This window comes from Micropterus dolomieu, linkage group LG11, assembly GCF_021292245.1.
Source record: "Micropterus dolomieu isolate WLL.071019.BEF.003 ecotype Adirondacks linkage group LG11, ASM2129224v1, whole genome shotgun sequence".
NCBI classification, from domain to species: Eukaryota; Metazoa; Chordata; class Actinopteri; order Centrarchiformes; family Centrarchidae; genus Micropterus; species Micropterus dolomieu.
The window spans coordinates 26,190,214-26,201,892 of NC_060160.1; the positions used below are offsets into that span (position 1 = coordinate 26,190,214).

General features: G+C 41.4%; 1 protein-coding gene across 3 annotated transcripts in view; it reads right to left on the minus strand.

The window, feature by feature from the left end:
• Positions 1 to 11,679, minus strand: part of eipr1 (EARP complex and GARP complex interacting protein 1) — a 73,071-nt gene that overhangs the window by 36,928 nt on the left and 24,464 nt on the right. The gene's annotated exons all lie outside the window — the stretch shown is intronic.

Sequence of the window (11,679 nt, forward strand, 5' to 3'; positions counted from 1 at the left end):
CAGATGTTGGTCAAATAAGCATACAGGTTCATCAGCACATGCTGCAGACATGAGGGAAAGGAGCTTGTTTGGTTGGATTTCACATGACTGCTAAAGACAGCTAGCACCTTTTATACAATACCGCAATTAAAGTGATTATGAACATCTGTACGTAATTCCAGATCATGACTGAAAATCTTGGTAGCATAGTATGAAACTGAATTGATTAGTTTGGAACTGAAGTCCAATAAACCTGAAACTTGAACTAATTCTCACTGAAAATTCATCTCTTTCACTTTGACATTCAGTTCTCACTTTTCATTTTCAGGTCACTGAGACACACATCCCGTCTTTGAGGAAGGGCAATGGAGTGCAGATTCACAGAACTCCTTTTTGGTCACTCAGCATCTATGTTTTTGACCATTTCCTTCACTCTCTTTGATCCATGATGGTATGGATTGATACACATTAAAGAAAATTTTTTTCGATCATGGATGAGGCTGGGACTGGACTGTCCCGACACAATGTACTGAAAAAGAGCACTTCACATGACTGAAACAAGCTTCGAAGCTCTTGTATCATCCACACATCTCTACCATCATCTGAGGAAGTGAAGAATCAATGGATTAACTTGTTTATGGAAATGTCTCCACAACAACTCAAAATGTGTAACTAGGTTTGCATGATTTGGAGAAAAAGTCATATTGCGATTATTGTTGACAATATCGCAATTTGCTATTGCGATATAATACAACAAATGGTCCCATGAGTTGACTGGCTTGATTATCGAGGGAAATGCACAAAATTCTGACATTCTGAAATGTGTATTTCTCTACTTGAACAAATTTAAATGAAGAAAAGAAGAAGAAAGAAGAAATACAGTTTTTTTGCCAGCAGTCCTAAAATTCTGATTTTGCCACACTGTAAATGGCTTCAAAGAAAACTCTACTGTGACTGGTGCATTACAGCTTGTGGCATGTGGGACTTTTTGGGAGTTTTTGAACCAGGGATGGATCCACGATATACCAGCAGCACCAATACAACCAACTAGGGCTGACCACGAATCGTCAAAGATTCCATGCTTCGATGGGCAGAGCCTTATTCGACTGTCAGTCTCACAGTCGAAGCTTCGCAGCAAATGAGGATCATGCCATTTTGGCGATATGGGGAAGCTCAACGTTTACACAGAACTACCAGTTTTCTCTCAATAAGTTAATATACTGCCTATTACAATATACATTTCAACATATAATTCTGTAAATAAAAAATGAGAAAAGAAAAAAGCTTTTAATAAATGTTTTTAAAGTGCATGAATAAATCCAGAATTGTAACCCTTTACTTGTGTTCCAAGCAGGAAGCTTCCGGTCTACAATATGAAGCCAATGCGGAAGTCCCTGAAACCTGCATTCTATTGAAAATCCAGCAGGGGGTTGCAAAAAGAAGTCCGGCTCCATTAGAAATAATGGGAAAATGACCCTACTTCTCAGCTGAATAATTAACCCAGAAGACAAAATGATATTGATTTATTAAATTATGGTGCCATTTATTTTATAATAGACCACAAAGCAGAGTATGTTTCAGGGTGGGATTATCTTTGATTGACAAGTCGTTACCTGTCAGGCGACCTGTTAATCAGGCTAGAGCTGACTCGTACCCTCGGCACTGTGTAAATTTAACCAGCACCGTTGAAAAATCTTATTAGGAGTCGGCTGTTCACTTTCTCTGGTGAGTACATTTAGTTTTAAGACAGTTGTTCACTTGACAAAGTTATCAGCTCTGTTAAAATGACAGTTAACGTGAGTTAACAGCGTAAGACTTTATATGAACAAGATTATTGAACAATATTTTTAACAATAATTTTAGTAAAACAGAACAGGGGGAACATGTTGCTCTCAGGATGAAGAGACTAGGAGCGCATAATGGCACACTAGCATCCTGGCTCTGGCTAAATCTACATCTGTCCATAGTAGAGGCTCTATCCACAACCTGGAGGAGGAATTTGTATAAATTTCTGTATAAGTATAATAAAATAACATTAAATAAAAAGTATAATGTTCAGTTAATAGTATACTGTTAGTATAATGTTAATATATTGGTTACTATATTCAGTATGTTTTCATATAGGAGTGACTGTAGCTCAGGAGGTAGAGTGGTTTGCCCACTAATCGGAATATCTGCGCTTCAATCCCCGGCTCCTCCAGGCTCCATGTTGAAGTGTCCTTGGGCAAGACACTGAACCCCTAATTGCCCCCCATGGCTGCCCCCATCGGTGTACGAATGTCTGTGAATGGTAGTTCTGTTTGAGCACTAAGGCTCAGTGTATGAATGTGTGTGAATGGGTGAATGTGGTGCAACACCGCTTTGAGTGGTCGGAAGACTAGAAAAGCCCTATACAAATACAGAGCATTTGCATTTACATATAATACTAGACTATTTTACCACTAGTTATATAAATCTAGAATATTAAATCCAGTTACAGCTGTTTCATTTCTGTGGGTTGTTTTTATTCATTAAATCCTTGTGCAAGAAAACGTCTCTATATCAGTCTCTAATTTGTTACACGTACTAATTTGTCACTAATCATATTGTTCAACATTTGAAAGTTTGCTGTGGTAGCCTACTTCAAACTGTTTTTATCGTCCCACCCCATCCAGGCTGTGATTGGTCGGTTGATGAAAAGTTACACTGACAAGCAGTTGGGCTTTACAAAAAGTTGAACATGTTGAACAACAAAAAGCACTTATACAGCCAACTTTTATTGGCTAGTTAGCTAAACCCAAACCTTCCTCATCCTCTCCCTGTTTTCTTCCGTCTTACCGCTTCAGCTGCCGATGACGCATCTCTGTTACAGAGCGACCGGCCCACCGGCATTCCTCTCGGTGCTCCGATGGTGAGTCCGACTATGTTTTTAATGAATAGCGGCGGGGCAGGGAGGGGGGTTGCGGTAGATAGTTGTCTTTAACGTTACCCGCACACTGCTCATTAAATCATTTTTGTGGTTCACAAGTATCTGTTTTAATGGGCACATGCGAGAGCCCACGTGTGGCCGTGGATAGCGCACACAGAGAAGACAGCATCATACACACGGCACACTTTATTTGTTTAATTATATCGCACCCTTTTATGGTTATGTAATTGCACAGGATGACGTTGAAATTGCTATTAATAGTGCAGTCCTAGCGCTAACTATTTTACTTTTGCCTGCTTTTTTAAAGACGACTACTACAAAGAAGGATTCACTTCAAAACTCAAGCTCAAGGGTGGCTTACTACAGACTTCACACGTGGAACCTGTCATTTTTTTAATTAAATCATTAATCATTCCAAGATAGTGCTGTCTTTAACTGCCTCGGAGTTAGGTAGGCTTTGTTTTGTTTTCTTTTTGTGTGTTAACTCAGTTTTTGGCTGTGATTCCTGGAGCTCTTTCAGAACTCCAGCAGATTTATTTCCCACTTTTCTCGCATCATCAGTGGAATTGTTAGACATTTTGGTGAAGGGCTCTCTCCTTGTTGTTAGCCAAATGAAGCGGCGTAAGAGAGGGAAAAGAGCCAGGTCGCTTGTGCGCCTCCGCCGGCGGGTACTCTTCACACCGCTACCGGCAATATTTCTCTCCAACGTGCACTCACTGTACAACAAATTGTGCGAACTTCAGCTACTGGTGGGGAAGAACAGACTTTTATTCATCTTCTGTTCACGGAGACGTGGCTGTGTGGATCAATACCGGACTCTGCGCTGCAGCTGGCAGGCTTCCAACTCTACAGAGCAGATCGGACACAGAGCTCTCCAGCAAAGCAAAAGTTGGAGGTATCTGTTTTTACATTAACAATGGCTGGTGTACCGATGTGACAGTGATTCAGCAGCACTGTTCTCCTAATCTGGAATTTTAATCATAAACTGTAAACCGTTTTACTCCCCCTGTGAGTTTGCTTCATTCATTCTGGTTGGTCTTTACATTCCGCCCCAAGCCAACGTGCGCGACGCACAGTGCATGTTGCCGACCAGATACTGTGTGTGGAGCAGACAAACCTGGACTCCCTTGTTATTGTTCTTGGTGACTTTAACAAAAGAAACCTCTGCCAAGAACTCCCCAAATACAGACAGTTTATAAAGTGTCCAACCAGAGAGGGGAACACTTTGGATCACTGCTACACCACAGTTAGCAGTGCCTATCACGCTGTTACGTGCTCCACTGGGTCACTCTGATCATGTCATGGTCCACCTGATTCCTGCTTACAGAATTACACAAATACATTAAAACTCTGTAAACCTGTAGTGAGGACATCAAAGAAATGGACCAGTGAAGCTGTAGAGGATCTTCAGGCATGCTTGGACTGCACTGACTGGGATGTTTTCAGGACTGCGACCAACAATCTGGATGAGTTTACAGAGGCTGTGATGTCCTACATCAGTTCTGTGAGGACAGCTGCATTCCAACACGCACCAGGGTGAGTTATAACAATGACAAACCCTGGTTCATAGCTAAACTCAGACAGCTGTGGTTGGAAAAGGAAGAGGCATTTAGGAGTGGACTGGGCCAGGTTTAAGGAGTTAAAGTACAGGTTTAGCAAGGTGGTGCGAGATGCCAAACAGTTGTACGCAGAGAGACTACAACACCAGTTCTCAAGTAATGACTTCTGTCTGGAGAGGATTCAGACAGATCACCAGCTACAAACCTAAATCCCCCCACTCCATGAACAACTCACGCCTTGCCAACGAGCTGAACCAGTTTTACTGTCGCTTTGAAAGACAATGGGACAGACCTGACACCATCCCCCGTTACACCACTGACCGGCCACAGTCCACCATCTCATCCCCCTCTCTTACCATCCTAGAGAGGGACGTCAACAAACTGTTCAGGAGGCAGAAACCCCACAAAGCAGCTGGACTGGACTCTGTCTCCCCATCCACCCTGAAGCACTGTGCTGATCAGCTGTTTCCTGTGTTCACAGACGTTTTTAACATCTCACTGGAGTCATGCCATGCTCCAGCCTGCTTTAAAGCCTCCACCATCATCCCTGTTCCCAAAAAACAAAGACCATGGGACTGAGCGACTACAGATCCGTCGCCCTGACCTCTGTGGTTATGAAGTCCTTTGAACGCCTTGTGTTGTCCCACCTAAAATCCCATTACAGACCCACTCCTGGACCCCCTGCAGTTCGCCTACAGAGCCAACAGGTCTGTAGATGATGCAGTAAACATCGCCCTGCACTACATCCTCCAGCCCCTGGACTCCCCAGGAACCTACGCCAGGATCCTGTTTGTGGACTTCAGCTCTGCTTTCAACACCACCATCCCGGCCCTGCTGCAGGACAAGCTCTCCCAGCTGAACATGCCTGACTCCACCTGCAGGTGGATCACAGACATCCTGACAGACAGGAAGCAGCACGTGAAGCTGGGAAAACATGTCTCTGACTCCAGGACCATCAGCACCGGTTCTCCTCAAGGCTGCGTTCTTTCCCCTCTGCTCTTCTCCCTGTACACCAACACCTGCACCACCAGTCAAAAAAAGCCAAATGAGTAAATGTAAATGTTATATATTTCTACATCTATTTATGTCAGGTGTATGTCTGTCTGCATGTAGCACCTTAACACCAAAGCAAATTCCTTGTATGTGTAAAACACTACTTGGCAATAAAGCTCATTCTGATTCAAATTTTTTCCATTTTTTTGTTGCTTTACTGTGGCTCAGGAGTTAGAGCGGGTTGCCCGTTAATCGGAAGGTCGGCGTTTCAATCCCCGGCTCCTCCAAGCTGCATGTCGAAGTGTCCTTGGGCAAGAATTTGAGCACTTAGGCTCAGTGTATAAATGTGTAAAATGTATGTAGTGTAAAAGCGCTTTGAGTGGTTGAAAAGACTAGGAAGGCGCTGTACAAATATGGAGCATTTACATTGTTAGCCTGTTGAACTTGGCGTTAGAAAGTTCCACGACTAATGTGGCTAGCCTCTATCACAGGCCCAAACGCGGGAGCAATTGAATTGAATGTTAGAGTTTGTAATATTGAGGGAAAGATTGAAGAAAAAAATTGTGTGAATTTGAAGCCTTATTTGAAGCCAATTAAATTACCAACTAGCAGCTCTGTGTGTAGCTGCAATCAAAGGCAACTCATACATTTCTGTTAAATATAGTTCACAATTAAAATATAAATATATCTGAGGTTAAAAATCATATGATTGAAATATTTCATGGTCAATAAATAATAATTTCATGATTATTTCTTTCGTTAAAAACTGTGAGGAAAGGGTGGAACTTATTTTTTTGTTCCGTGCGGAAATGATAATTTGTTGCTACAGGGACGCTGTATGGGTACACTCGCTAAGATCTAGATGAGAGAAACGTGCTGCAGTTTTCTCAAGAGCCATGGAAGATTGTTAAGATTATCCATAAATTTGTCGTCGTGGATTGAAGACTAATAACCTAAGTTTACCCTCTCGGGTTCATGTGGCCAATGAGGTATATTTTCTCTTTCTTTGTCATTTATTTGTGTTACGTGACTGTGTTTGTAACAAGCCAATTATTTTACATGGCATAAATGTATACTTTATTTCTTAGTTTCTATGTGATTCTGTTTAGTATTGTTTGCAAGTATGTCAAGAATTTAAGGTTAATTTACGTTTTTCTGTGTTTTATTTATATACCAGTTCTGACGGCAATTTGGAGATGCAAGTGACCATGTAAAGACATGCCCGTCATCGAATAAATATGCCTGTGAAAATCTAGGAATGACTTGAGCCTTTATTAAAACTCGAGGGGAGTAACACTGTGTACTTAGGCACAGTGGCGCTTTAAGCTAAATGTTGATGTCAGTATGCACACATTGACAATACTAACATGCTGATGTCACAGTGAGTGACTATTTTTTAGGGGACTACTTTACTGGATGCAGTAAGTTAAAAACATGATCTTTCTCTATTTCCAATTCCTCCCCAGTTATAAATTATACATGTCCTTCTGGAACCCAAACTCAGGTGTCAGTGTCTCTAGCACAAGCCAGAAGAGGCAGTATCGTGTGTGCTGTTTGTTGTGTTATTTGATGTCTACATGAAAATATCTTTCAAAAAAAGTGTGACATTGCCTAGAGTAGGTTTAACCTGCACAAATTAGGCTGCAGCAGCTAATCATTAATCACCCAAGAAAGTGATAATAGAATAAAACGAAGTTCTGCACGGTTAGCACAGAGTATTTATCGGCAAATCCTGCAGCCCAATTCTGTCAATCTAGTGTTCAAACACAGCAGTGGGATCCAGCGTTGCCTCACTGGTGCTGAAGAAGTGGTAGCTTTTACTGCATACTTAACTTTGATTCCTCCCTGCATACTACTTTCTGCAGAGTACTGATTCCTCCCTGCATGCTTCTTGGAGTTGTGATTCTCCACTGTGCTCTACTTAAAATATGTATTGTGTACACGAGCCATAGGGACGTAACCACACCTGTTGCCTTATAATTCCCTTGGTGTTGATTGGACCACTTGTACATTTGTTCTTCTTAGTTTGTATAGGCTTAGCAGGACGGAGACACAACTACATAGGATAAGAAAAATGGACACAACCAAATTGAAAAACTAAACATAACCTTAGTTTGGATAGCCTGGAGAAGCTAATGCTTGTTAGGTTTTGGTTTAGTGTGACTTTTCATCTCAATAAAAACAAATATCTGTCCAATCTGGGTAAAGAAATGTAAATTATCAAGGTGTGTCAAGTAAAGACGTGGTCTGACGCAAGGTCTGGATGTGTGAACCCGTCACAGCTTTAAAGCTGCTGTCATTGTTTACGAAAAAGGATGCCATTTATTTAAGGAGTTCATCAATTAGACAACTCCATTTTCTTGGCCTCATTTGTCAGCTTGAAGTGGCAGCAATAATGCCCATGTGTGAGAGAGAGTGTGTGCTATAGAAGGTGAGTGTGTTTGCGAGAGATAAAAGAAATGACAGAGAAAGGGAGGGTATACAAAGTTAATGACTGCTTTTGGATATAATCCAAGTTTCAGAAATGCATAGTCCTACTAGAAAATGTGGAGCAGGAAAAAGTGTGTGTGTGTGTGTGTGTGGGTGGGGTTGCTGTAATCATTCATCCTCTCCATACGGCCATGAAGCGATCTTTTCCATACAACTACGCTGTAAACGATGGGAGACTACACAGGGAAAAAAGCATTTACAGTTCAGCTAAAGCTAAAATGAATGCCTGTCTGAATGGTGAAAGGTGAAGGCATTACAGTCACGTAACAAACCTGCTGAAGTGAGAGCGCGGGGATGATAATTAAGTACCGTAAAAAGTCCCAAAATGCCAGCAGAGCAGGAGGGGAAGGGCAGAATAACTCACGGAGCCACAGCGATGTAAGTACAGTGGAGGAAGATATCAACAGAGGCAGAGACGGTCTTCTTCAACTTTGGCAGTACCTGATCACCATGACCAAATTATTTAAGCAGCATTTGAGTGGGAATAATTCTGTCCCAAGCTTTCTGATCCATGGAAGCAGTTGATCCCTGTGTTGCCCTCCCTCCACACAGTGAGATTGTTTCTGCATGTGTTAAATAAAATCAGATATTACTAATCATTATTGTTGCCACAGTGATGGGAACTGTCTTACGACTAGGTAATAAGACGCAAAGCTTGTATTGCATATTTGAACTTGAATTTGGCCACAGTGTATATGTATATGTATATATGTATATACACACACATACACACACACACACACACACACACACACACACTAATTACTAATGTTAATGTTACAAGATTAGCACTAGGACACGTGGTCTCCTGTCTTCGTCGAGACTTACCACTCTGTTATTCTTTAAACCATTTGGCCGAGTCCAAATATTACAGAGACTGGCACGCAGCGAGCATATTAACCAAACCAAAAGGCTGGGACTTTCACTGTATGTTTTACTAACTCTATGAATTAATTGGCTACAGCTGAGTAAACGTAAACTTGACAGCTGGCAAAATGTATTGTTAACCAACTATCTGTCCTCTTTTAGACTGTTAATGTGAGTTAGAGCCTAGTTAAAATCACAGCTCTTGTGATAGAAAATGGCCCTCTTTCTAAAAAAAAAATTATTTTAAAACTGTCTCCCAAACACACAGACACACTACCAGTAACGCTCTCAATGTACATATGGCAGGTGAATCTGAATAATCTTCAGCCTTAGCCAATATATGCCCAACCCCAAAGCCTTTCCCTTACCTCAACCGAAAACAATTACTAACCCTAAAATATAATGGTTGTGAGGATCAGCTTTTTGTTCCCAAATGTGACAGTGATCAGACATAAGCTCTAGAAAGCCACTGATACGAGCACACACACAGCTTGGCAGGGCAACTAACTGCAGCACACGCACCTTATAGATGGAGACTGCAGCATGTTAGATACCGCCTCTCTTTCTCTCACACGCACACACACACACACTCCCTACCACATAAATCAGCACACCATAGGACCAATTAAAATATACTCACCACTTTGGGATTTACACACTGCTTCCCTATAGTATCAATTAATCCATGCAATAGTGGGAGGAAGAGGGAGAGGCAGAGACTGTAAGGTGTACAGTATATCATATTGTCTTCCTCTCTTATTAAAGAATATAAGTTATGTGCATTTGACCTTGAGTTCTGCAACAAGCTGGCACACAGGCTACTGAAATGGTATGTAAATACTGTCGGGGAGGTTTTACAGCCCCATATATCTAAGTCTGAGAAGTCAGATGCACTTCTCTCTCTCTCTGTCGCTCCCTATGTCTCTTGCTCATCAGATTGTTCCCCCACTTTGCTGTGCTTTGCATCCATATGAGTTCAATCCCAGCCCCGCATTTACAAAGCCAACAGCTAGCATAAATAAAGTGTGCGCATGCGTCTTTCTTCTCTCGGGATAAAGATTTTAGCATGGAAACAGGACAGTGTATGTGTGTGCGCGTATGTGTTGAAATTTGTGAGAACAAGCATTAGGCTTTTAGAGGTGATGTTTGGGGTTAAAGGATAATCACTATGTACTACAATGTGGGTCTTATTTACATAGTTTTGGCCATCATTTTGAAAGGTTCTAATAACATTGTACTCACTAAAGTAATTGCTGAGATCAGGGAACACCAGACAACAACAGCTGCTATTACTACAACAAATTCGACAGGGTTTTTCCCTCACCTTCGTCTGTGCCTAAATTTATCGGAAACTGCAACCAGTTGTTTCTCGGAACTTAATCTAAAACCAAACTTATCCTCACTACGAGGGCAGTGTTAGAGGAAACAGTATTTGAAGGGAAGGGAAACAAATTTTCGAAAGGGAACATGTTTCTAAATAAGAAACATGTGGCTGTGGTTTGGTTAATGTGCTCTATTCAAGAAGGTGTCTATACTAGGGCAAAGATCATTTGTGAGGGAAAAGAAACATTACTGTGTTTCATCATTCCACAACCGTAAATGGACTGTGGGTTTTTGTAGTTTTAAGGTTCAGTGTGTAATATTTCTGAGGATCTACTGACAGAAATGCAATAAGGTCCATAACTATGTTTTCAGTGATGTATAAAGACCTTAGAATGAGCCATTTCTATCTACAAAAACCGCGGGTCCCCCCTTCCATGGACGTCGCCATATTGCACAGTCATGTCTCTACAGTAGCTGAAAACGGATAAACAGCGCTACAGAGCGTGTTTCGTCACCACGTTTTTCTTGTTCTACTTCTGGCAGAATTCAGGCAGAGCAGATGCTCATCACTCCGTTGAATAAGCACGTTCGAAGAAGAAGAAGTAATAATATACAGCAGGGGTTGGAAAATAAGTTTTGCATAAGAGCAATCTTTTCAACCATTAGAGGGTGGGTTAAAATATAAGGCATATTATTTCAAAACCACTGTTACGGTGTTGTTTTAGCTCAGTTGGTAAAGCACAGGAAACTCACCTCGAAGACTGTGTGTTCAGTCCCACCTTGGAACAATTTTTTTTCTCTCTCAACAAATGGATTCTGCAGCCATTTCTTGCCGCTACCAAAGCACCATTATCTGATCGCGGGCCAGATATTATTGCTGAAGGCAGTTTTGGCGAGGGTCCATAATCACAGAGAGAATTAAAGAGGTCACACTATAGTCATTTTCATTTTAAAAATCTTATTAATCTTATTTAGGGGTTGTACCAGAACAGGTTTACATGGTTTGCTTTTCAAAAAACACCATATTTTTGTCATACTGCACATTGCTGCAGCTCCTCTTTTCACCCTGTGTGTTGAACACTCCATTTTAGCTATGTAGTGACGCATCTTACCTCTACAAGATCTTTGCTGGGAGTTGCACATGCCAAGTTCTTAGTTAAGGACTACTAGCCAATCAGAAGCAGAGTAGGGCGGACCCTGAAAAGCCGGTAAACACAGCTTCGGTTCAGCTGTACATGTTCCCCCTACCAGCATATCATCATGGAGTGGAGCAAGAGTTTCAGAGTGGTGAGTTATTAATCTGTAACAAAAGTATCTTTCATCCGTAAAGTTTTAACTGAGCTCTGTCTCTCCATCACACTAACAACTTCATGTCCATTAAAATTTTAACTGAGCTCTGTCTCTCCATCACAGTAACAACTTCATGTCCATTAAAATTTTAACTGAGCTCTGTCTCTACATCACAGTAACAACTTCATGTCCATTAAAATTTTAACTGAGCTCTGTCTCTCCATCACAGTAACAACTTCATGTCCATTAAAATTTTAACTGAGCTCTGTC